Source organism: Lepisosteus oculatus, unplaced genomic scaffold, assembly GCF_040954835.1.
Source record: "Lepisosteus oculatus isolate fLepOcu1 unplaced genomic scaffold, fLepOcu1.hap2 HAP2_SCAFFOLD_60, whole genome shotgun sequence".
NCBI classification, from domain to species: Eukaryota; Metazoa; Chordata; class Actinopteri; order Semionotiformes; family Lepisosteidae; genus Lepisosteus; species Lepisosteus oculatus.
Window position 1 is genome coordinate 989,416 of NW_027168149.1, and position 26,900 is coordinate 1,016,315.

General features: G+C 42.1%; 9 non-coding genes across 9 annotated transcripts; 4 read left to right on the forward strand and 5 right to left on the reverse strand.

Annotated features, from left to right (window-relative positions):
* Positions 1-3,586: 3,586 nt before the first annotated feature.
* Positions 3,587-3,728, forward strand: LOC138231441 (U4 spliceosomal RNA). Its single transcript, XR_011186692.1, has one exon. It is a non-coding gene; the product is annotated as a U4 spliceosomal RNA (small nuclear RNA).
* A 6,440-nt stretch (positions 3,729-10,168) lies between these two features.
* trnan-guu (transfer RNA asparagine (anticodon GUU)) lies at positions 10,169-10,242 on the reverse strand. Its single transcript has one exon. It is a non-coding gene; the product is annotated as a tRNA-Asn (tRNA).
* Positions 10,243-11,368: 1,126 nt separating this feature from the next.
* On the forward strand, positions 11,369-11,441 carry trnar-ucg (transfer RNA arginine (anticodon UCG)). The gene has a single exon. It is a non-coding gene; the product is annotated as a tRNA-Arg (tRNA).
* A 1,546-nt stretch (positions 11,442-12,987) lies between these two features.
* On the reverse strand, positions 12,988-13,069 carry trnas-uga (transfer RNA serine (anticodon UGA)). Its single transcript has one exon. It is a non-coding gene; the product is annotated as a tRNA-Ser (tRNA).
* Positions 13,070-17,613: 4,544 nt separating this feature from the next.
* Positions 17,614-17,687, reverse strand: trnai-aau (transfer RNA isoleucine (anticodon AAU)). Its single transcript has one exon. It is a non-coding gene; the product is annotated as a tRNA-Ile (tRNA).
* A 561-nt stretch (positions 17,688-18,248) lies between these two features.
* trnag-gcc (transfer RNA glycine (anticodon GCC)) lies at positions 18,249-18,319 on the reverse strand. Its single transcript has one exon. It is a non-coding gene; the product is annotated as a tRNA-Gly (tRNA).
* A 4,597-nt stretch (positions 18,320-22,916) lies between these two features.
* On the reverse strand, positions 22,917-23,058 carry LOC138231449 (U4 spliceosomal RNA). Its single transcript, XR_011186700.1, has one exon. It is a non-coding gene; the product is annotated as a U4 spliceosomal RNA (small nuclear RNA).
* A 2,246-nt stretch (positions 23,059-25,304) lies between these two features.
* trnag-ucc (transfer RNA glycine (anticodon UCC)) lies at positions 25,305-25,376 on the forward strand. Its single transcript has one exon. It is a non-coding gene; the product is annotated as a tRNA-Gly (tRNA).
* A 1,174-nt stretch (positions 25,377-26,550) lies between these two features.
* On the forward strand, positions 26,551-26,624 carry trnat-agu (transfer RNA threonine (anticodon AGU)). The gene has a single exon. It is a non-coding gene; the product is annotated as a tRNA-Thr (tRNA).
* Positions 26,625-26,900: the final 276 nt, after the last annotated feature.

A 26,900-nucleotide genomic window follows, 5' to 3' on the forward strand; every position in this document is an offset into this window, starting at 1 on the left:
CCACAGAAATTGCATCACGCTTTCATGTATGCTATTGCAGACACCAACGTTGCCTAGATAGAAAACCGAAATAGCCGTGGGTTTGCTTGCTGGTCTGAAGGATCTCTCTTCGAATCTCTGTCATTTGTCAATGGAAGTAAAAGGCGCTGAAATCTCATACGTTCAGAATCAAACCCGCAGCTGTTGTTCGACTTTATTTCTTGACTAATTACAACTCAGTGTCGCATGAGCAGTTACGTAAATGGTATATTTGAACACAAATGCCGTTCTTCAATTAAAACTAACAGTACATTGTCAGGGACATTCAGTTCTATACAAACAAGAGACAGACAAGAGAATATTTCTACCGTTCATGTGGACTACGTGTTGACTTACTGATCGGAATAATTGAAAAGTTCGGGTTCATAGCCGATGCAGTGCGTGCTAATTAGAACAGCAAAGCTGAGCTCTCAGCACCGTACTGAGCCCAGGTGTTTTTCTAAAGCTTTCAGGTGCAGTTCCTTTACATGAAGGGAATCTCTTACTGGGTACTCTTACAATGCAGTAAGTAGCACAGACTACTTAGGGAGTAGCCCGATGCGTTTAAAAACAACCCGAGCCAGGCAGGAGTCGAACTTACAATCTCCTGATCCGTAGTCAGACACGTTATCCAGTGTGATACTGCAGGACTGTAACCCAGTGAGATCAGCACTGCAACTAGTAAAATATTACCCCCAGTCCATTCTTTTCCAAAAGTGAGAAACACCTGTTTTCTACATTTTGTCTGTTTTAAAACCATATCTCTTTAAACCAAACCAAGAGTCTGTCTTTTGCACTGATATTCTGATTCATTTCGATTTCAAAGAAAAAAAAAACATTATCTTCCAAAGCATCATAAAATTGTCCCTTCCTCCAGACTCTACGTCTCTCTTGTAGTAGTACAGCAGACCTTTCCAGGTGAGCAGATCACAGAGTCCGAAATGAGCTTCCTCCATCAAGCAAAGTACCTGAACATGACTCTGTCATCATAAAAGCGCCCCTGTAATAAAGAAATTAAATCCGAAATCAAGAGGGCAGCACAGTGGGCAAAAGACGTATAATATTCGTCTATTAAACGCATACCTTAGACGTCTAAATGTTGTCTGCAATTTGTCTAGAATCTCTGCACAGTGTTCGAAGTAAATTATTTTCGCAGTAATAAATTTACACGTGTATAATAAATATAGTAAATATAATAAATTTATTACTGCGAAAATAATTTACTTCGAACACTGTGCAGAGTGCCGTATACTCCTAGTTGCGGCACACACGATACATACAGTAAAAAGCCTCAGGCACTGTGTTAGATGTGTTTTCGATGTTATATATGCGTTTATTCATGTCGTCGATTTTATGGTTGCAATTCGACGTTGATTATACGTCGAGGCGACGTATATATACGTATAGCCGTATTTTCGCTGTAAATATACGTATATTCGACGAATCAATGCCCACTGGGAAGGCGCATTGAAGGGTGCACCCCCATCATTAATCGTTGCGCCTCTGTGAAAGGAAAGCTCTTGAGCAGTCTTTGAAACAGCTCGGATGAAACACTTGATTGCTTCCATGTGCATCTGGAGCCCATTTCTTATTTTCACTTCACGCCGCCCAAAGCATTTCTAAAACAGGAGATTCGCATTTGGGAATGCGCCCTGCCCTACAAATAAAACAGGTCTGCGGGTCAGAAAGCTGCTCCACGGAAAACAGTTCTGTTGCGCTTTTGATCAAAGGGAGATTCGCTGTTCTTACTTTTTGATGACATAACACCCAAAGGGGCTTCTTTGGAGCTGGATTCCAACCAGCATCCTAAAGTTTCTTGGCGGTATCCTTTACAGTACTCTGTTCGGTCGATAAGGGACAGAAGGGGGCAGCTTTCCTCACACATACAGTGCAATGTACTGTAGTGTTCCCCTTCATTGAATTCGCAGTTCTGCATCAGACATCTAACTCGTTTCCTTAGCTTGGATTTAAGCCACGAAGCAGGCTTCTACTGTATAAATGTCTAGAGGAATCACAAACTATTTGAGAGGCCACCATCCCAGGGGGAACTTACAAAGTCTATCCCTATGCACCTAGCGCAGTCTCTCAAGAGACTGTCAAAAATCGCTTTCTCCGTTTGCGTTGCAAGTAAGTGGAAACGCGGTCTCAACCCAGAGCCACTTGGCAGCAGTGGCACGTAAATACTGTTACTGTCACTGCTCGATACCGACGTTAGCCTACTATACCATGTTCAGCCACCGCTAGAAAATGTACAGCTCTAGATCTGGAGCAAACAACAGGAGGGCCAACGTCACACGTCAGACATGGAAACCGACGAGGATGGGATTCAAACCCATGCGTGCAGAGCACAATGGATTAGCAGTCCATCGCCTTGACCACTCAGCCACTTCGTCAACAAAACTGGGTTGTCCCAACTGGGTTGGCACACTCCAGATGATCTTTTTCTTTTTTTTCCCTTGTACTCGAGGGTCATTTTCCTGTTCCACATGCGATTTCAACATTTTCCTTGGGAGATGTCAAGCCAGCAAGCCACTGCTGTAGTTCAGTGGCCAGTGTGGAGTTCAGTGGCCCTGTTGTACACAGAAAGCACATTGAGCTCCTTGCACATGAAAAGTTCCAGATAAAAGCCATTTGTCATCCTTTCTCTTGGTGTCGATGTTGCTATTGTATGTAAAGGTGGCAACTTGCTCAGCGAGCAGGCGGAGCACACACCGAATGCAGATGTGTCTGAGTGGTGTGTCCAAGTGGCTGCAAAAGGACAGCACTCCCGGGGCTGTTTCAATGTAACAGATTTACTCCAGGGAAAGGCAGCATTGAGAGTAGCTCAAGCTTTCAGCACTCGTATCGGACTGCGTGTATGCAGACACCGCTCAGAATCCCCTGTAAGATTCTCCCTCAATTCCGTTTTCAGAAGGCTTCGCTTTGCTAGTCACAATCCAAGGCTTGTGACAGCATTTGAAAATATTCACCACTGCGTTGGCTGGGAATCAAACCTGGGTCAACTGCATGGAAGGCAGCTATGCTCACCACTATACCACCAACGCTCAAATGAGTTGCATGGCCAGATGGACTGTTTCCTCCAGCGGTATAGTATTGCAGTGAGACAGCAAGATGCCTGCAAGACTATGTCACGCTAAACGCCACAGATTGTGTTTGTCCGTTCGTGTCAGTCGTCCTGCAGTCACGGGAAGTGGGACACAAACATGCTGCAATGCTTTCAAGACGTTAGGATTTGTTTGTGCAACATCCGAGAAGAGTACTTGTGGCTTGAATGTGAACTGTACGTGCCCGCCCCCTTTCCACTGTAGTGCATGAGTTCCTCCCGGCATGCCCTTCGTCATTGTTCTGTCATCTTGTATTTAAAGGGTTGTATTTCTGGTGCTGAAAATAAGCAACTGTTTTCTCACAACGGCCTTTGTTCCCGACGGAGCCCTTGTCTGTCATGAAATTCTTCAAAACCTCAAGCTAGAAGAAGAAGACGACAAATATGAAGCGTTACAGCAACGACATGCCATGAGACGATCGATAACAATTTTCATAGGATCCCTGCGGTTGCCTGGCAACCGTCAGCTTTGCGCAGTGGCAGTATCGTAGCCTGTGAGGTTTAGCCGAGGCGCGATTATTGCTAGTTGAAAACGTTTCCCAATACCCTGCTTCCGCCGGTTTGCAATACAATCGGCGAAAGCAATGTTTGACAGTCTCGTCAGAGACTGAGCAAGGTGTTTAAAGACAGATTTGGTCATGGTGACATCATGGTAGAAAGAAACGAGCTTGTTACGTCTCAACAGAAACGCTCTTTAGCTCTTTCAGCGTTATGCAGAGAACAGCGTCTGTCGAGATCACTTTTGAGTCAGCGCGAACCGCCGTGTGCTGTCAGTTTGATTTCATATTGCTCGTAGCGGCGCCCGGCTTTTGTCTGTCAAACGTTAGGTTGCGCTTCTTCATGCTGCATCGTCGGCATGAGTGGAGCTTTTTAAACGTCTGTACTTACTGCGCCCCATAAGAAATCGTTTGTCCCCGTTCAAAAGAGATTGTGTGATGTCCTGCAGCGTTCGCAAAGCAAACCTTTGACAGTTTGAAAAGAGGAATTTATTCTGCTTCCTGTGCGTGCAGTAGTTACAAAGTTGAACGCCTTTACACGATCTGCTGCAGTTTTCAGTGGGCGGGCGTTGTCAAATGGCTTGGAAAAACGCACTGTGTTTCGGCTCGGGAAACATCGTGAGCAGTGTCCTGCATGTTTTCTGTGTATAGCTGTCTTTTAACGCATACAGAATTCATTCGAAATCATTGATTTCTCCAATTAACAAGGGTCCCTTAAAGGATGAGTCAAAGTAACGTCTAATCGGATTAGTTTCCTTAGAGCTGGTTCAGAGTTTGCTCAAGAGTTTACCTTTCACAGATGCGCAAAGAAGAATGTTGGGGGTGCACGCTTCAAAGCGCCTTACAGCTGTAGGGAGTGATTCGAGACGATTCGTGGCGTGTGCTCGTTCCCATATACCGTACGCCCCGGGGTGCAGTGCTAGGATGACATACAATACCGCTTGGGCACGTAACGGCGTTATATGCAAGTGCGGGACGTGAGGGTTTTCGTTTGTTCGTTTTGTTTTGCTCTGCTTTGCTTTGTTTCGTGGTCAAGAGGCGTAAGGTAAGTCGTAATCCAGGGAGAACACTGGTGGCAAACAGTCCGAGGTGAGAGGCGAGGTCCAAAGTCGAAAAGGCAGAAGGGGAGTCCAATATCCAGAATAAACGAGGTAATGGAAAAACGCCAGGTAGAGCTCTCAAGGAGTAGACTCAATACCGAGCAGCGGGAAGCAGGTAAAGATGGTAAAAATAGCACTGCGTACCGCACGGTGGAGTGTGTGCAGGTGGGTTAACTCGTGCGGCGGCGTTTGTTAATAATCACCCACTGCTGGTGCTGATTAGATCGCTTATGAGTTGGTCTTAACTGCCTGGCGGTCATGACAAGCTCCTCTTTAAGCTGTGGTTTAGTTTTGCATTCATGTGTTTCTAGAGCAGTTATTTATAGGGGTGGGTGGGTCTTTCACAGAGGCTCAGGACAAATCCCCCACATGAAATTTTACTGTGTGCGTTCAGACAGTCACAGGTCAAGAGCCAGGCAGGAGGACAATGGACAGAAGAGCCAACGAACTAAAAATAAAAGAACGAATATGAAAAAGCCACCATCTTTTTCTTTTTGACATTTTCCGACTTTCATGCAAGCCAGGACAAAGTTGCTCGTACAGATGCAGCCATTCAAAGTAAGCGGTACAGACACGTACAGCAGGTAAGATGACACGCGATACCGCGGTGCGTGATTGGTTGACCGACAGGGGCACTCGTGGTCCGTTGGTCTGTCGTAGAAAGACTTACTGTAAACGTCTTTACTGTGCCCGTTGTAGATATTGAATTTTACCACTGAAGGGAAATCTTAGTAGCTGAGCATAAAAAGAATAGGAGCATACTGTAACGCGTGTGAAGGCCATAAACGATATTAATTTTGGAACGTAAACATACAGTATATAGCTGGTCTTGGTACTTTAAAGAAAAAAATACACACCAGTATTCCATTTCTCCCTAAACATTGTAAGCTTCGAAGTCTTTAACTAACGTGATACCGGAGTCAACAAGCATACTTTTAGAATTTGATTAAAAGGGAATATAATATGGAATCGCGTATCTAAAGAATTTAATAACGGTATGATTATATCCGTGTACTGCGGCAGAGCTATGTAGGGCTGTTTCGCCTGCCTGATCATGCGAGCTGTCTTGTAGCCTACTGGTCTAGGTGCGTGACTACCAACTGGCAGGTTGTGTGTTCGAATCCAGCTGCTGCTGGACTTTTCATTTTTATTTATTTATTTTTTAATCGCGTAACATAAACATATTACCGTATGCAAACTGTACTGTATACAGTATGTATATGTATATTTAATGTCTTAACTGTGCCCGTTTAATTGAATTAAAAAAAAATATTTAACACGAACATTAAGCTGTTTACATCTTCCGCCTGAGAACAGTCACCCGTTGCTACCCAACGCAGAATGGTGATTGGCTGACCCCTCTGATTGGAGAAAAAAGACGTGCTGGTGTGCTATACCAGGAAGAGGATTTCTTTCTATTCAAAACGTGTATTTTAAAAGTTTAAGAAGTAAAAACCTTACAGCGTACACAGATTTCTAAACTGATCAGGATCGTTATCTTTGTCTTATGCATAATAATGTTCACCGCTCTGTCCAGCAAATTAATAATAAACTTTATTTTATATAGCTTTTTAAACGAATAAGTAATTAGATTGCTCATAAACCTAATCACTTGCTTTTTCTTTTTATTTAGGCTCAGATTTCAACTATAGATCGTATTATTAATAACCATAATAACAACCAACCAACAAAAACAACCATATAAACATAATACCAACCAAAAACATAGATAACAACCACAATACAAAATCAAATAATCAAACCATTTTACACTCGCAAAGTCCTCCAATTATCATAATCCCGCCCCTTATGCAAAACCAAACCTTCCTCCCATCCCAGTTTATCCTGTTTATCATAAACAAAATCCACCTCAATTTTCAACATAAAACATTCCACAAAATCAATACCTCAACACTCCATACTCAACAACGATAATTCACAAACAGCCAGAACATGTAACTACACATTCCCAAACATACCTACTTTCCATAGCCCCGCCCCTTATGCAAAACCAACATCCCTCCCCTGTTCTCTCTTTCCCCTGGCGGTTGTAATTGTTTTTATTTTCAAATAAATTTTAGCAAAGTCATGTATTTTAAAAATCTTAAGATTTTTCTATTTATGTCTTTATTTAGTGGTTTCATTAGTGACAAAGGCTAAACTTTCTTGGAAAAATGTCTTTTATGTAAACCATGTTTGCTATTAATTCATTCAGGGCTAAAATATGTTCATTGTCTTCTAATGAAAGAAGGGTTCCTTTCGCCGTAGTCGGGAGCCTAGCCTTTAACTAGTAAGTACTGTATTTACTGGGTTTTTGAGGGGGTGTCTTTCGCTGGAAATCTCGCCTCTTACTTTGAAAATACCCGTGAAACCGGTTCAATTCGTCACAGCCAGCACTCCTGCAGAGAGTTGGGTTGTACAGTACTTGCAGTGTATACAGTACACGCGTTATGCTCTTCGTTAATGTCTGTGAAGTTTTATTTAATCTCTGAGCCATACTGATTCTTCTGGAAGCACACCAGTATTCCACTTTCTTCCTAAACATTTTTAGGATCAGAGTCTTACATGTGGTTATTTCGAAAACGTTTGTACGTGCTCCTTCTTACCATGTTACTGTTTACCGTTACTGACCATATTAAGTTTAAGTGCCTGTGGGCACTTTTCCTGTCCGTGGGGGGTGGACCGTCTTTCATTAGAAGGTTAGTCTGTTCTACTCTGAGAATGTAGAGGGGGTGGGAAGTGCCCGCGGTCATTTAATTAGTATTAAAATCTTAGTTATCTTTCTAGTTCACAGGTTTGCATGCATAATTTAATTTTGAAAGCCACTGAGACATCAGGTACTACTGTTGTATTTATGAAAAAGAAACAAAACAAAAAACATACTAACAACTGTGCCATCCTACTCCTTAGTTAATACATTTTATTATTCATAAACAGTTAACATTGTTAGCAAAATATTTTGAATTATATTTAACCCTATTTTTTCTTTAGTTTTGTATTTAACTTATTATATGATAGTCAGACTTAATGTATATTAATGTATATTTGAACAATGAAAATATATTTTTACAAGATTTTACATTAAGCACTTAAAATTAATATGGTTAATAATAGTAAACTGTAACATGCTGTAACAAGATCGGTTAAACTTCGAAGAAAATCCTTTCAGAGAAAATGTTTCAGGTGTGAAGAACAAACCTGTTCCCACACACCCTGCCCCCACTACCATTAGAATATACACAAACATTTTAGCGTTTCATTCTGAGCAGAAGACCCTCACACCTGAAGAGTGCTGGCTGTGACGAATTAAACCGGTTTTACAGGTTTCAATCACAGATTGGGACTCAGTAAAGTAACACACAGCGCCACTGGATTTGATAATACTGTACCTAACCAAAATCCGCAATATGGAAACAGAACCTGTGTAATTGTTGATAGATGATGTACTCATAACATTTTTTCAAGACGAACTACAACATTTAAAAAATGACTTGTATGTACTTGATATCTCTAATCAATCCACGGGTTCCAGCACAAAACGAAACTAAAACGCATACCGTTTCGCGCTTCTTATTAGTTGCTCAAAAGTAATTTGACCGTATGAAATGCATAATATAAACCTAGAAACATATACGTGAGCAGTACTTAAGCACTGTAGTATCGGTGTTAAGACATACCTCTCAAATACTGTAAATCAAGTTAAAAATATCTCAAGACCGATTCTGGTCGTAATGAAACCATGTTTCGTGTATGTTTTCTTTTTCATCTTGAAATAACTCATTTCTAAATACCTTTTTCACTGTTAACATCTTGTAGCAACTTTGCGACAAAATATACACTCTGACAGTTCATCCTGCTACCAACATTAAATAAAACAAATCTTAAGATTTCTATATTTATGTCTTTATTTAGTGGTTTCATTCGAAGCTTACAATGTTTAGGGAGAAATGGAATACTGGTGTGTATTTTTTTCTTTAAAGTACCGAGACCAGCCATATACTGTATGTTTATGTTAAGATTTCCCTTCAGTGGTAAAATTAGATATGAATATTCAATACTTAAACGGGCACAGTTAAGACATTAAATATACATATACATATTGTATACAGTACAGTTTGCATACGGTAATATGTTTATGTTACGCGATTAAAAAATAAATAAATAAAACTGGAAGGTCCAGCAGCAGCTGGATTTGAACACACAACCTGCCAGTTGGTAGTCACGCACCCAGACCAGGAGGCTACAAGACAGCTCGCATGATCAGGCAGGCGAAACAGCCCTACACAGTTCTGCCGCAGTACACGGATATAATCATACCGTTATTAAATTCTTGAGATACGCGATTCCATATTATATTCCCTTTTAATCAAATTCTAAAAGTATGCTTGTTGACGTATCCGGTATCACGTTAGTTAAAGACTTCGAAGCTTACAATGTTTAGGGAGAAATGGAATACCGGTGTGTATTTTTCCTTGTGATATTTTAAGCTCTAGTTGAATGATAGGTGTCGCATTTTAAATCATTCTCGTAGTAGAAATTATGAAACGCCCTGTTAAAAGCAAGGAAGTTTTTATGCCCCGTTGAAGTAAAACAAAATGCCTGACAAAGTATGGCTTGGACAGATTCCAAGTGCTTGTACAAATGTGCTAAAGAAATTATACTTTGAGTATACAGCTTGTCCAAAGTCATCCATTATTAATACTATTAGTAATATCTTCAGTAAAGGCTTTGATGCATAAATATTTCTGATAAAGGTAGGTTGTGTACTTTTGTCCAACTGAGCAATCTTGCTTTCATAAAATATACCAACATTTGAATGACTGATGATTAACATGCTGTGATACACAGTTCAAAATTAAAGGCTCGAATGCTGTACATGAGAGGTTAAGCTCCCCCTGGCGGTTTTACAAGGCGACGCCGGATAGCTAGTCACGTGACACACGTGATACCGCGTGATACCCCGGTGGGCGTGTCGCGGTATGCCGTGAAATACCTCACCCATTTTGAATGGCTACATCTGTAGCTACTTGTGGATTCAAATACTTTATCGAGTGCTTTGATGAGTTTTTGCAATTTGATTGTCGTCCTGTCAGCCTGTTTCTGTTTTTTTTTTCAATCTAGTGATGGAAAGTAAGAGGGAAATGATGGAGCAATCCATAACCGCTCCGGAAAAATGGCAGAAAGAAATGGCCCGTCACTAAGGACATTTGTGAAGCAGAGGAGTGACATCACCACAAAGTGACTTATTCTGCTGATCGTTTTGGTGAATAATGATTGAGGCGCGTTAAGAGAAAGGTAGCTGCGTCAGCATGCTTAGGCTGCAAAGGATCAAACAAAGGTTTACTCCATGCTGAAAAGAGAAGAAAAGAAGCACAACGTTTCGACTGTGGAGCCTTCTGCGCCATCTTCTTTAGCGGTGATGATGTTTACATTGGAAAAACTGAGACATGCGTCTCTGGGTGGGCTTGAACCACCAACCTTTCGGTTAACAGCCGAACGCGCTAACCGATTGCGCCACAGAGACTGACGGCCGCTTGTGCTCCCTACATTTGCAGGTTTATGGTCAAAGAAAACAATCACTTGCGCTTCTTGCAGCCGGCAATCTTTTTCCACTGACAACCAAGAAATGGATTTCATCTTTCACAAGCTGTATGGATTTCTTCAAAAACAAGTTATTCCAGAAAGGAAATGAATTCTTGCATTAAACTGAACCAAGCTGTACATGTTTGTCTGAAATGAGACATTCGGCACAACAAGACACGGAGAGAGGCACCACTGGTATTCAGACCCACGATCGCCTGCTTACTAGGCGGGCACTTTAAGCCACTAGGGAGCACCGCACTTTTACAGACACTTGGACACATCTGCGTTCGGTGTGCACTTAACATGCTCTCTGAGCCCGTTGCCTCCGTCCCATTTAATAGCAGAACTGACGCCAAGAGAAATGATGAGAAATGGCATTTATCGGGCACTTTTCATGTCCAAGCTGTGCATTCTTTGGCAACACCATTTTTTCTTTTGTTTAATTTCTATACTTATTGATAGAATAAAAACGATATGTCATGTACTGTAAGGGAAATGTCTCTTTTTTTTAATGGGGAAAGCTAGCACCAGCAAATGTTGTGTTTAGAAGAAGTGATTTAACATGACACGTGACCTAATTTACCGGAGCAAAAGCTCACCCAGCAAGCCCTGCTTTACTTCTACAGGAGAGAAGTACGGTAGAGTCTGCAAGATGTTCAGCTGGGTAGCTACGTCAGCATGCCTCGGCTGCAAAGGAACAAGCAATGGGTTTATTGCATGCTGAAAAGAGAAGAACGGAAACAGCGTTTCGACTGTGAGGTCTTCTCACACCTGTAAAAGGCTCCATGGTTTTCTTTCTTCTCTTTTCAACATGGAATACACCTATTGTCTGCAAGATGTGACAATTTCATGGTGTTTTGGAAGAAAACCTTTTTTCTTTGAATTCAAAATCAATCGGAATTTCAGCACGACACATCAACACTTTTTCTGTTTTAAGGAGATGATATTTTAAACCTGATAAAAATAGTAGGAAACACAAGTTTCTTGCTGTGAAAATTTAGATGGGGAAGTGTACTACTAGTAGCAGTGTAGAGCTCTCTGTGGTGGAGTGCAAGCGCATGTTCTATGGGCCAGTGGCGTAATGGATAACGCGTCTGACTTCGGATCAGAAGATTGTAGGTTCGAGTCCTGCCTGGCTCGTGAGGCTTTTAAACCTCTCAGGTTCCTCGGTAACAGGTTGCCGTCATGTATATGAACTATAGAAAAGCATTTGCCACAACCCGTAAATTAGCACGCAAGTGCGGGCTAGTGAACACAGAACTGTATGGAGATCATCTCCAGCTCCGAGCTCAATTGCAATGAAAAAACATGCAGAGCAGCTGAATTTGTGCTCGGTAGGGTGGGGAGGACTCAGCATTGCTATTGTTCTAATTGGCATGAACTGCAGGGGATCTGAATCAGAACATGTCAGTTAGTTCGATCATTGCGTCAATATGTAGGGCACGTTAATACAGAATTATTACTTTGTCTGTCTCGTCTTTGTATATAGCTGAATGTCCCTGACAATTTCATGTTAGTTTTTAAGAACGACATTGGTGCTAATATATACATATATAGCATATAAGGAACACGTAAAAGTTTAGTCCATGCTAAAAAGATAAGAAAACCGCCACAACGTTTCATCTTGGAATAAATCTTTACTTGTTGTTTTGCAGCCTACCCATTCTGACCTAACTCCTCCCTTGAAATTCCCTAACAGATAAGGGTACGTAACGGCTCATGCGATGCTCAGTTGCAATTTGTCCCAAAACAAACAAGAACAGCAGCTGAGGGTTTGAGTTTGAACATGCACTGTATTAAAGCAGCTTTTATTTCCATTGATAAATGCTAGATATTCCTACAGAGATTCTCCAGGTGAGTACGCGATTCCTGTTTCTGTTTCTATTTCTGTTTCATATATAAATATATACAGTATATATATATGTTACATGTGTCTCTGCAATAGTACAAATGTGTTATACACTATCAGGGGCTGCTTTTTTGTGCACCTCATCTACAACAAGGGTTTTTTTTCATTTATGTTTGTGGACCTTCACTATTTGAGGAAGTGAGTTAGATAAGAAAGTTACAGGTATGGTGAGCAATGACTGACAAAGGCACGTACTGCGTATTCCTTACAGAAGTGTAAGCAATTTGTTCTAAAAAACACCGGCTAAAGTCCAACATCGTTAGCAATCTTATTACTTAAACAGAATTAACATCAATAAACTGTAAGGTGCTGGTACATGCGAGTAGATTTGATCTTCTATTAAACAAAAATGCAATTACAGCTCTAAAAAGGTCAACCTAGACTTCTGTAACAGATCTGTTCAGGTCATCGCTGTTCCTCTGACCTTGTGAGTCTTTGGAATTTTAAAAGTGTATTTTGCTTGCCTTTCATGTGGTCTGTGTACAAGTCACTGTGGCGTATGCGGTCCTACACAGCCTTGCTATAGACGTGACGAGCCTCCGCTATGTTGCAATGGAGAACAGGTTCAGTACGGAGCTGCCGAGAAAATTCAGCTGGAAAGCTCGTTGCAGAAAAGCATCGGTATCTGTGTCCAGCGGCAAAGCGTCCTTCGTGGGTGCTGAAGAATCGATTTCACAGGCTGCGGGTCCAGGCGATTTAGAGTGTTAAAGGTCCCAGCGAAAACGAAACGGCGCTGGTCCTTTTACACGCACGCACGCAACCAAATGCAAAGGACGCTGTAGTCGGCAGGATTTGAACCTGCGCGGGGAGACCCCAACAGATTTCAAGTCCGTCACCTTAACCACTCGGCCACGACTACAGCGAGCGCCGTGGCCGCTGCCTTCTTGCTACAATCGAACAGGGAGTGCGAGGCGGCGGCGGCAGCGGAGGCAACTTTTTTCAAGTTCGCTCTCCGTTTAAGAAACCTTTTACGCCATACGTGCAAGCACACACACACACACCTCAGAGGACTTAAGGGTGGCTTCAAGTTGGAATGATAAAGTCTCCCCGTTCGGACATGAAAACAGAACGTTCTTAGACAGAAAGCAATCAACAACGGAGACATGTGGACGACGATTTTAGTCACTGCACTTTGAATAGCATTTTTGCTCCAGTTACAGGAGATGCACCAATGGCCCTTGACCTACGCTCTTACCAATGCCTTGAACATTCAAACAAAACAGCCCTCAAGTCCTGCGGTTTAATATAACGCTGTTACGTGTCGAGGCAGTATTTGACTCTGTCCTACCGTTGAGACACGGGGCGTATATGGAAACGAACACATGCTACGGATCGTCTCTAATCGGTCCCTACAGTTGGAAGGCTCCTTGAAGCGTGCACCCCCATCATTCATCTTTGCGCATCTGTGAAAGGTAGACTCTTGAGCAATGTTTGAGCCAGCTCTAAGGCAACTAGTGCTATTGGATAGAGACCTCTGGAAGATCCTAAGAGTCTCTTAACACCACTTCCAGCAGCAAGCTTAATTGTTCGCTGGAGGTCTCCCACCCAGGTACTGACCAGGCAAAGAATCACCACTACATTGAATGAGGAAGTTAATCCTGAAATCCAATTACATATCTCAAGGTAAGACAAATCCATAAGAACATGTCTTAGTATTACTTCGTTTATCCTATTCCATAATGTCATTATATATAATACCATACAACAGTACGATCCTTACTAACTGCATGCGTTAAAATTGCACATCAGCACATAGCAGGGGGCACATAGCCGCGATGTATTATCAATGTTAAATTTCAACCATAATATCGACAACATTAATAAACGCATACGTTGAGAAAATATCGAACCCAGCATATTTTCCGGTTATATACCACAATGCATTGCTAGTATTCGTTGGTCACCATTTTGGACACGTTTTTCAAATGTAGAAGTATATCCGCAAATATCTCAGCAATCCTCTTTTGACGAGTAAGTATGAACAATAATAATACTATCTGAATACACACAGATCTTTCTTAATATTATTTTGATTAAAATAGTACGTGAATAAGCAAAAAATGGTACATAAAAATAGTGTGAATGGGGAAGATGGCACAAAATCGTTTTGCCATTTCTCTATTCTTATTCTATGTTGTACTTTCAAACTTTAGGTACTCTTTAATTAGGACAGACTTTATTGCTCAACTGCTATGATGCAAGCCAAATTTTATACATTTATTTCAGCTTTGAGCTTTCAGCTTTGTCCAACCTTGAACTCACCGGCCGTGGTTAACACGTGTTGGATTTTAACGGGCTCTGTGTGTTCGATGTACATAAGCCACTGAATGCTGGGTGTAGAAAATCGTTTTTGCTGGTGGTGGTAATTGTCATGGGGTAGCAACGCTATCGTCTCTTCCTGTAAAAACATAAGTCTGAACATGGCCATGCAGACACTAGCGATGGTCACAAACTGAAAGGGGTCGATGCACACAACGCAGGCGGCCCCTGACTCAGTCACGCGTGTCTGTCTGGTCATATTCATGACCTTGTCCCAAAACCTGACACAGCCTTCTCTTAGAATTGCCACATCCAACTGGCAGTAACGTTTCAACTCTCTCTGTAAGTTAAACACACTTCCCTTGCATTCTTCATACCAAACCAAAAACTCGGCTTTCTCCCTCTGCAGCATGTAGTTAACGCCGTAAAGTTCTGGCGGCGGCATCGGGCTGACATAATTTTGGTTTTCTGAAGTGTTCATCAAGTGTGGAAAATGACCCTTACCCCCGGGGAACCCCATGGCGGCCGACAGTTTGCTTAATTTCATAGGTAGAAAGTTTAAAGAATCGATAAATCTGATGTTCAGAGCTTTTACGGTCATACACATTATCTTACCACCCTGATTAATTAGTTCAACGTCCATCTTTTCATCTTACAACTGTCTGATTACTAGGTAATTGTCATATCCCTTGCCATTGTGCGATATGAACGTATGGTTTTTGAAACGTCTATCGATAAATTTACACACAAAATCCTTTAGACAAGTTTCACCATAAAATTCCCAGCTTCGTTTATTGTTAATATGAAGGGCATGGATGTAATTTGGTATGTGTGTCCCCGTTTCTTGCATGCATTCAAAGTCGAAAAAAATGTACTTGTTTGAAATTTTGGGGTTGTCCAAAGGCAGTATGTAGCACAAATGTGTGTCAGGGGTGTCGATCACGTTGTTACAATGCGAGCACAGTTTCTCTTTACATTTGTGACTAGAGAGGTTATAAACCTCACATTTCTCACAAAAGACCCTGCGCTCACACTTACTAACACCCGTCGCTGCATTCCGAAAGTGTCTCGCCAAACATTGAGAGCTACGACAAAAGACCTTACAGGCCGGACAATTCTGAATTTCTGCATCAATTTCGCAACACTGGGGATCTAAACAGGTTTTACAAGTTTTAACACAGGCGTGTGCGTTCTTGTGGCTATACGCCGCATGGTAGTTAGTGCAAAAATATGCCGCCCCCACAAAAGCTTTAAAATTTAAAACCCCATAAAAATGCTCTTCATGCAGTAGAACAAAAAGTATTTTAGAATTAGGTGGTGTGGGCCCCGTTGTAAAATATTTCCAATCACCCTGGTCATGGTACAAAATTTTAATGACCACCTTTAAATGTTTTTCAAAAGCAGTAATGTCTGACAAACTAATTTTCTGATTCTCTGAAAAACCCAACTCTTTGTGCATTCGTTTAGCGCCCTGTAACATTTCCCCATTGGTACAACCTTCATTCAACAAACCGTACACACTCCCAGTGAAACACAGATTACCGCCCGTGTAATGTAAGTCGATAAGGTGCGCTTTTTTCTGAGCAATTACCCAGAACGGATTTAAATCTTCGACGGGCACCCCCCTGCATATTCCTAACTATCGTCACCACTAATCGGAGGCTGTCATCGGTGAGAATTTCTGTGTGGCTCTGTAAGAGGTCTGAGATGTGGCTTAAAAAATCAGCAGCATTTAATTCTCCGGGTTGTCTCCTGCGTGAGAACAAGGGTTTGTTAAAACCACCCGCAGTCAAACGCAGCTGTACAAAATCATTCGCCCCGATGTTTGGAGAAAGTTCATCCAATATTCTCTGGACTGCACCATGCACATGTTTAGTCATTTATCCCGGTGGGTCTTCGCCAGTGCACCATGAAATAGCATTATCAGGTAACGAAATCCAGAGGTTAGATCAGCATCTTCTTTAGAAAAAAACGTCTAAGAGTCTAGCGGCGTAAACCTGGATCAGTTTTGGAAACACTGAATGTACACTTGCTAAAGCGGCTCTTAGATTCTCTAAACCCCGCTTTTTATCCACCTCATTAGTGCCCACCTTTGATACTAACTGTGCAATATACCGCACTGAGTCTCCCACATCACCAAACACCAAGTCTTTAGGCGTGTTATTATTTCTCTCCGAAGGCTTGACACGTTTGGTTTTGATCAGCGTCTTAACAGCCGTCTCCGATGCAGTCACCACCTTAGGGTCCGACGTTTCCACCACACTTTTTTCACCGCTCGTCGATACAGCTGCTGTGTGAATAACGCCAATGCTCCATATCTCAAAATCAGAAAACTACACTGTGATAAAAATAAAAGACTTTTCAACACAACAATCAATTAAATCTAAATGGTCAAAATCAGAAAACTATGATAACTATGATAAAAACGCCACATATGTGGCACATCCTTACACAAAGGGCTGCGGGTGAATGGAAAAAGTTACCCGGACATGTTGTTACACCGGTTTCCTTTAAGACTGTGGTGGTGCTACTGGGTTAAGCGGCATGGTTAACGGCATACAGACCCCTGGCACAGACCACTTGTGCCAGGGGTCTGTATGCCATTCCCAAAATCCACCTGCTGGATTTTGGGAACTTCAGGACGAGTGGGAATTTTCTCCTATCTGTCAATTCTGTTTTGTTTTGGAGACTCTTGGCTGCCTATGTTGTACAGTGCAGCGTGAAGGAAACATTTTCCAAAACTGTGTCAACTCAAAATTTGTAAGAAAACCTCTCTAGCTGCTTTAACTCTCTTCATTTTTGTCATTTAATGTGACACTCGATGTATAACTGGAGCCTCACATATGCAAATGGTGAGGCTCCAGTTCGACACCACTTTACAGTATCTGACAAAAGCATGGCAGATTGTGCCATGACCGGCAGATAACTTCTGCTTATTTTTACCATATTAAACATTGGAAATCCAACCACTTGCATTTGTGACACTTGATTTTGGCTCCACCTAAGACACTCTTAAATCTTCAAACACTTTTCTCTTCTCCCGCAACACTCTTGTCTGTCGGCACTATGTGGCAGCGTTGCATGACAACCCATCTCACCACGGAAAGGAACCTAACAGCTTTGGTAAGAGAGGAGAAAAGGACCTGGCCCGTACGGGGCTCGAACCCGTGACCTTGGCGTTATTAGCACCACGCTCTAACCAGCTGAGCTAACCGGCCTCACGACAGTAATCCTCTCTGTGCTGCAAAAAATCGATCTCAGGGAATTTCTTTTGCCCTCCTTTGAATAGAAAGCCGTGTAATTCAGTGTACGGGCTTTCTCGTGCATTTTCATGGTTCTTGTAACCCAAATCCTACACTGGCCTGAATTGCCCCCCCATTTCACAGCATTTTTCAGCTGATTTAAAATGTACCTAAAGGAGAAGCATTATTGAAGACCATCAATTACCAAAAGCTTTTGTCAAAGGTTTTGGTGGTCATTTTTAATGACCACAGAGCGCTGTGATCTCGGTTTTACATCTCATCCAAAAGACAGCGCCCTCTTACAACACAGCATCTCCGTCACTATACTGGGGCATTGGGACCCGCACAGACCTCAGGGTGAGCGCCCCCCCCCGCCGGCACCATTAACACCGCTTCCAGCTGAAAGCTTTGTTTTTTCCTGTAGCTCACCCTCATCCGGGTACTGACCTGGCTCACACCTGCTTAGCTTCAGTGGGTTTTTTGAGTTGCGAGTTGCAAGGGGATGCAAGTGATGGAGCCGCTTGCTGCAAAAGCCACTGCATTGGCCGGGAATCGAACCCGAGCCTCCCGCATGGCAGGCGAGAATTCTACCACTGAACCACCAATGCTTAGTGCCTGGGACTTCAAAAAAGACGCTTTTTTGGTGCTCTGTGCAAAACGCGTCGACATCTGCTTCCAGCTGCAAAATGCCATTCACGGACGCTGAAGAATTTATTTCCAAGGCAGCGGGTACAAGCGATTGGGTGTTTTAAAACCACCAGAAACAGCAAAGAGGCGCGCTTCTTTGCTTGCGCCGGAACACACCAACTGGAGGCGGACAACGTAGTCGGCAGGATTCGAGCTTGCGCGGGGAGACCCCAACGGATTTCTAGTCCATCGCCTTAACCACTCGGCCACGACTACAGCAAGCCCCGCTGCCGCTGCGTTCTTGCTACAATCTTACCTGGATCGCGAGGCGCCGGCGGAAGCCTATTTCAAAGTCGTTCTCCGTTTCAAAAAAACATTTCCACAATACAAGCCTTGCAGACAGACACGCCTCAGAGGACTTAAGGGTGGCTTCATGTCGGAATGATAAAGTCTCCCCGTCCGGACATGAAAATGCCACTTTGTTACACACAAAAAAAGAATCAACAACAGAGAAATGCCCACAAGCATTTGAAAGCCGCACCACGTCGCACTTGAAATAGCTCTTACATTAGTGGTAGATGCAGGAATCGCCTTTTTATTTACGCTCTTACCAACGCGATGGAAAGCAAAACAAAGCAAAGCAGAGCAAAACAAAACGAACAAACGAAAACCCTCACGTCCCGCACTCGCATATAACGCCGTTACGTGCCCAAGCGGTATTGTACGTCATCGTAGCACTGCACCCCGGGGCGTACGGTATAAGGGAAGGAGCACACGCCATGAATCGCCTCGAATCACTCCCTACAGCTGTAAGGCGCCTTGAAGCGTGCACCCCCAACGTTCTTCTTTGCGCATCTGTGAAAGGTAAACTCTTGCGCAAACTCTGAACCAGCTCTAAGGAAACTAATCCGATTAGACGTTACTTTGACTCATCCTTTAAGGGACCCTTGTTAATTGGAGAAATCAATGATTTCGAATGAATTCTGTATGCGTTAAAAGACAGCTATACACAGAAAACATGCAGGACACTGCTCATGATGTTTCCCGAGCCGAAACACAGTGCGTTTTTCCAAGCCATTTGACAAAGCCCGCCCACTGAAAACTGCAGCAGATCGTGTAAAGGCGTTCAACTTTGTAACTACTGCACGCACAGGAAGCAGAATCAATTCCTCTTTTCAAACTGTCAAAGGTTTGCTGCAGGACATCGCACAATCTCTTTTGAACGGGGACAAACGATTTCTTATGGGGCGCAGTAAGTACAGACGTTTATAAAGCTCCACTCATGCCGACGATGCAGCATGAAGAAGCGCAACCTAACGTTTGACAGACAAAAGCCGGGCGCCGCTACGAGCAATATGAAATCAAACTGACAGCACACGACGTTTCGCGCTGACTCAAAAGTGATCTCGACAGACGCTGTTCTCTGCATAACGCTGAAAGAGCTAAAGAGCGTTTCTGTTGAGACGTAACCCAGTGGGCAAAAGACGTATAATATACGTCTATTAAACGCATACCTTAGACGTCTAAATGTGGTCTACAATTCGTCTAGAATGAAATTCTAATGTACGTCTAAAGTTATACGTCTATGTTTAGACGTTCATTATACATAAATGGTTGGAGTTCTATTATACGGATAAATTTAGAGGACTATTATACATATATGGTTGGAGTTCCGGATAACTTTAGAGGTCTATTATACGGATAACTTTAGAGGACTATTATACGTATATGGTTAGAGGTCTATTATACGTATAACTTTAGAGGTCTATTATACGTATATGGTTAGAGGTCTATTATACGTATAACTTTAGAGGTCTATTATACGTATATGGTTAGAGGTCTATTATACGGATAACTTTAGAGGTCTATTATACGTATATGGTTAGAGGTCTATTATACGCATAACTTTAGAGGTCTATTATACGTATATGGTTAGAGGTCTTTTATACGGATAATTTTAGAGGTCTATTATACGTATATGGGTAGAGGTCTATTATACATCAAAGATAGATTTTATAGGTGTAGAAACAAGTAAACCAAGCCAATGATTAGGTTTAGAAATTTATTCTGAAAATACACATTCACACCTGAAACATATGTATTTCAAATTATACATTGTATACAATCAATCAACAATCAACATATGGGCAATAATCATAAAAAACACAACTAGTCTTAAACTTCACCTACAAATTCTGGTAACATGGCAATATACAGTATAGTAATGACAAACACAAAACTAATTACATTAACACACTAACTCAAAACCACATTTTGATTCAAATATACATTTTAAAATGTACAACTTCTATATTTCCAAGAAAAAAAAAATATTACAATGGAAGTTAAGACGATTTTTGTCCACTATTTGCAAACCCTGTCTAATTGTCCTGTTAGAACCAAAAACCTATTATTTTCAGAGTCCAGATCTCCTGGCCCCCTGCCTTGCATATGCATTCTTCAAGTAACACATTGTGTGCTCCTTTATTTCTTTTTCTGTTGATGTAGGGTGGGACTTCAGCACCGCAGCTAGGAGAAAATTATATAATATTACTTCCCAAATAAATGATGATTAATATCTTCTTTAGTATAATCTAAAAAATGAACGGTTTACTAAGCTCAAAGCTGAAATCAATGTATAAAATTTGGCTTGCATCATAGCAGTTGAGCAATAAAGTCTATCCTAATTAAAGAGTACCCAAAGTTTGAAAGTACAACATAGAATAAGAATAAGAGAAATGGCAAAACGATTTTGTGTCATCTTCCCCATTCACACTATTTTATGTGCCATTTTTTTGCTTATTCACATACTATTTTAATCAAAATAATATTAAGAAAGATCTGTATGTATTCAGATAGTATTATTATTGTTCATACTTACTCGTCAAAAGAGGATTGCTGAGATATTTGCGGATATACTTCTACGTTTGAAAAACGTGTCCAAAATGGTGACCAACGAATACTAGCAATGCATTGTGGTATATAACCGGAAAATATGCTGGGTTCGATATTTTCTCAACGTATGCGTTTATTAATGTTGTCGATATTATGGTTGAAATTTAACATTGATAATACATCGCGGCTATGTGCCCCCTGCTATGAGCTGATGTGCAATTTTAACGCATGCAGTTAGTAAGGATCGGTCACTGTTGTATGGTATTATATATAATTACATTATGGAATAGGATGGGGACAGGCCTGGCATCACGGGGGGAGGGGGGAATGTCGCCCCTTCAGTTTTGGGCAAAAAGTTTTACCTAACTTAATTTGCGCCCTAAAAAAATAGTTGTACTTTGTCAATGGTCAGACAACACTAAATGACACGAACAGTCACTCAGTCTGTTTGATGGGCAGGAGGGCTATCCGTCCAGGAACTGCACATATTATTGAGTGTCAACATTACGATCCTGTTTGCTCAGGTGGACCGATTCCTTGCAGTAGTTCCTTGCAGTAACGATTTAATACTTAAAATTGTTATATAACTAGGACTAGTTATAGCAGTCTGTGCTTTCTGTTGGTTTTACAACATTTTTTTCTTAACGATTCAGAACGTCCATGTAGCTGCAAAAATGAACGCTTATGGTACTTTTTGCTCCAGGCAATACAAACCGTGAGAGTGACGAAAAATGTGAAACTGAACTTCATCGCAAATACCAGATTGCTAGTCGTTATCTTCTATCATGAAGCACTAATCAATGGCATAGCTGCGAGATTTCATTTGGGTAGCTGCACCGAACAGCTCCGTTTCAACCGAAATATCACTCCCCCCTCAGAATTTCAGACGCCCCCCTACAGATTTTTCCTCGGGCACCGCACACTGATGGGGGACGGGGTGTCCAGGAAATCGTATCAACTTTTGTCAAGAAAATAAAAATAGAAACTCTATAGGCACTCAAACATTTTACTGTTTTTTTTCAGGCAGGTGGCAAGACCCCTCAGCAAAACCCTTGTATGCTAAGCTGTGGGCATTGATTCGTCGAATATACGTATATTTACGGCGAAATTACGGCTATACGTATATATACGTCGCCTCGACGTATAATCAACGTCGAATTGCAACCGTAAAATCGACGACATGAATAAACGCATATATAACGTCGAAAACACATCTAACACAGTGCCTGAGGCTTTTTACTGTATGTATCGTGTGTGCCGCAACTAGGAGTATACGGCACTCTGCACAGTGTACGAAGTAAATTATTTTCGCAGTAATTAATTTATTATATTTACTATATTTATTATACACATGTAAATTAATTGCTGCGAAAATAATTTACTTCGTACACTGTGCAGAGTGCCGTATACTCCTAGTTGCGGCACACACGATACATACAGTAAAAAGCCTCATGCACTGTGTTAGATGTGTTTTCGACGTTATATATGCGTTTGTTAATGTCGTCAATTTTACGGTTGCAATTCGACGTTGATTATACGTCGAGGCGACGTATATATACGTATAGCCGTAATTTCGCCGTAAATATACGTATATTCGACGAATCAATGCCCACTGGGAACAAGCTCGCTTCTTTCTACCATGATGTCACCATGACCAAATCTGTCTTTAAACACCTTGCTCAGTCTCTAACGAGACTGTCAAAAATAGCTTTCGCTGATTGTATTGCAAACCGGCGGAAGCGGGGTATTGGGAAAAGTTTTCAACTAGCAATAATCCCGCCTCGGCTAAACCTCACAGGCTACGATACTGCCACTGCGCAAAGCTGACGGTTGCCAGGCAACCGCGGGGATCCTATGGAAATCGTTATCAATCGTCTCATGGCATGTCGTTGCTGTAACGCTTCATATTTGTCGTCTTCTTCTAGCTTGAGGTTTTGAAGAATTTCATGACAGACAAGGGCTCCGTTGGGAACAAAGAAACCCGTTGATTCTTTTCAGCAGCAGAAATACAACCCTTTAAATACAAGATGACAGAACAATGACGAAGGGCATGCCGGGAGGAACTCATGCACTACAGAGGAAAGGGGGTGGGCACGTACAGTTCACATTCAAGCCACAAGTACTCTTCTCGGATGTTGCACAAACAAATCCTAACGTCTTGAAAGCATTGAGGCATGTTTGTGTCCCACTTCCCGTGGCTGCAGGATGACTGACACGAACGGACAAACACAATCTGTGGCGTTTAGCGTGACATAGTCTTGCAGGCATCGTGCTGTCTCACTGCAATACTATACCGCTGGAGGAAACAGTCCATCTGGCCATGAAACTCATTTGAACGTCTAGCTACAGCAACTAACAATATCATGATTTATTCAGGATGTGTGGAATCAGCACGTCCCGGAGACAGCTTCCGAAATCTTGAGCATTCTCTGGTGGTAGGGGCGTTCAAGATGGCGCTCAGGTGGGAGGTAAAGTTTAGTGGTTGAGGATTTTTTTTGAGTTTTTCATGACCTGAATGTTAATTTTTGCTTTTTTTGACTACAGAAAAATAAGGACTTAACACTACTTGTTTAAACTTCAGTTATAATTGAAAGAAAAAAAAACTATTTTTTTTAGGTTTAAGAATTTCGATATGAGTAACACTGGGAAAAGAAAAGAGAGTGCTGGGTCTTCGAAGGAGAACTCTAAGATACCTCAATCGTATATGTATAGCACTACAAGAAAATTGATGGCAACTAAAGGGAAAAGTGAAGCAGCTGGAGGGGACGTGGAAAGAGTGCTGGAGATGCGCTCGTACGCGAGCGCTCGCAGCCCAAGTGAGACTCAGCTGCCAGAGGAAGAGCCGGAGTCCCTGCCCAGCACACCTGTGAAAACCCCGGCAGCCAAGAGAGGAAGGGGCAACCTGACGCTGGAGGAGCTCCAGACCAACATCTTCAACATGATGGCACAGAGCATGGGTGAGCTGAAGGAAATGACTTGATCTAATACAGTCGCAATCGAAAGTCTTAAAAAGTCCATGGACTGTGTGTTTAAAGAGGTTGAAGACTTAAAGAGTGAAGTAAAAGTTCTTAAACAAGTAAATACCAAACAAGAAAAGCATATTAAAGAACTTGAATTGAAAGTGAACGATGTAGATAGATACCGTCGATGATGGAATTTAAAATTATTTGGAGTTAAAGAGGAACGTGATAAGGACCTTGTTGCAACAGTGAAGGGTATCTGTAAAAGGACCCTGCCGGACCAGGAGGACGTAATATCGGCCATTGACTTTGTTCACAAGCTCGGGAGAGCGAACATGTCTGGGCAAGTGCTCCCCAGATCGATTATAATACAGTTCACCAAGAGGACGGCGAGGGACATGCTGTGGCAAGCGGCGAGGGGGAATGAGTATTTGAATGGGAACAAACTGAGGTTTGCAGAGGACCTGTCTGCTGCGGACAGGAGTACCAGGAACCAGCTGTGGCCCCAGGTTGAAGCTGCCAGAAGAGAGGGGAGGAGAGCCTACTTTGTGGGAGCGAGGGCCTTTGTGGACGGGAAGGAGATTTGCTCCCAGTGACTGCTCAGTTAATGATTATGTTTGGTTTTATTTGTTATACCAGTATATACTAGTGTTTCTTTAGTGTTAGTTTGGAATGGTGTAGTTAAGTGTTAAGGACTGTTATAGTTCTGGTTCTTTGAAAAACTCAATAGTTTAGACAGTCTTAGAGTTAGTTATTTGCTTTTGTGTATGTCTTTTTCATGAATGCCAGAGGTACTCGAAATGTTGTTAAAAGAAAAACTGTGTGCTGAGTTTTATTTTTTACAGGAAACGCATGCATGTTGAAACTAAAGTTTATAAATAATTGAGAAATATTAAAGCAAGGAAAATATGATACATGTAAAATATACAATTTGATCACATAATTACTTAATTACCTCTGGTAGTTAAATGCTTTTTTCTGCTGCATTTTTTTTCTCTTGTACATGACTCTGATCCTCTTGTTGTATTTGTATTTGTAAATTCTATGTTTAATAAAATTTTTTTTAAAAAAAGCATTCTCTGGTGGTGTCCTGCAGACTTCCTGTGGGCATGCGTTGGTGGTATAGTGGTGAGCATAGCTGCCTTCCAAGCAGTTGACCCGGGTTCGATTCCCGGCCAACGCAGTGGTGAATGTTTTCGAATGCTATCATGAGCCTTGGATTGTGACTAGCAAAGCGAAGCCTTTTGAAAGAGCTAAAGCACTGAAAAACGGAATTGAGGGAGAATCTTACAGGGGATTCTGAGTGGTGTCTGCATACACGCAGTCCAATATGGGTGCTGAAAGCTTGAGCTACTCTCAATGTCATGCTGGCTTTCCCCGGAGTAAATCTGTTACATTGAAAGAATGCTTCTCGCAGGTTCAAAAAGGGACCCTTGTTAATTGGAGAAATCAATGATTTCAAATGAATTCTGTATGCGTTAAAAGACAGCTATACACAGAAAACATGCAGGACACTGCTCATGCGTGTGGAGTTCAGCCGAAACACAGTGCGTTTTTTCAAGCCATCTGACAAAGCCCGCCCACTGAAAACTGCAGCAGATCGTGTAAAGACGTTCAACTTTGTAACTACTGCACGCACAGGAAGCAGAATAAATTCCTCTTTTCAAACTGTCAAAGGTTTGCTTTACGAACGCCGCAGGACATCGCACAATCTCTTTTGAACAGGGACAAACGATTTCTTATGGGGCGCAGTAAGTACTGTTACTGTCACTGCTCGATACCGACGTTGGCCTACTATACCATGTTCAGCCACCGCTAGAAAATGTACGGCTCTAGCACCGGAGCAAGCAACAGGAGGGCCGACGTCAAACAGGCACATGTGTCAGACATGGAGAGCGACGAGAATGAGATTTGAACCCATGACTGCAGAGCACAATGAATTAGCAGTCCATCACCTTAACCACTCAGCCACCTTGTCGACGAAACTGGGCTGTCCGGACATGGGTTGGCGCGCTCCAGATGATCTTTTTCTTTTTTTTCCCTCGTACTCGAGGGTCATTTTCCTGTTCCACATGTGATTTCAACATTTTCCTTGGGAGATGTCAAGCCAGCAAGCCACTGCTGTGGTTCAGTGGCCAGTGTGGAGTTCAGTGGCCCTGTTGTACACAGAAAGCATATTGAGCTCCTTGGACATGAAAAGTTCCAGATAAGAGCCATTTGTCATCCTTTCTCTTGGTGTCGATGTTGCTATTGTATGTAAAGGTGGCAACTTGCTCAGCAAGCAGGCGGAGCACACACCGAATGCAGATGTGTCTGAGTGGTGTGTCCAAGTGGCTGCAAAAGAACAGCACTCCTGGGGCGCCGTGGCTTAGTTGGTTAAAGCGCCTGCCTAGTAAACAGAATATCCTGGGTTCGAATCCCAGCGGTGCCTTCTTTGTTGTGTCTTCTCGAACAGAACTGGTCATTACAGACAACCGCCTACGGCTAGACTTAATTAAATGCAAGTATTCATTTCCTGTCTTTAACGCGACTTGTTTTTCTTAAAATGGATGCAACTTGCAAAACATGAAATACAAGCCTTGCTAATCAGCGCTAGCGGCTGGCAAAAAAAAAAGAAGTCAGCAATGTTTTTTTCTTTAACCTTAACCCTGCTAATGGAGAAGAGTTAAATGACCGAGTCAATGCAGCTTAAACGATGCGCAAGTCG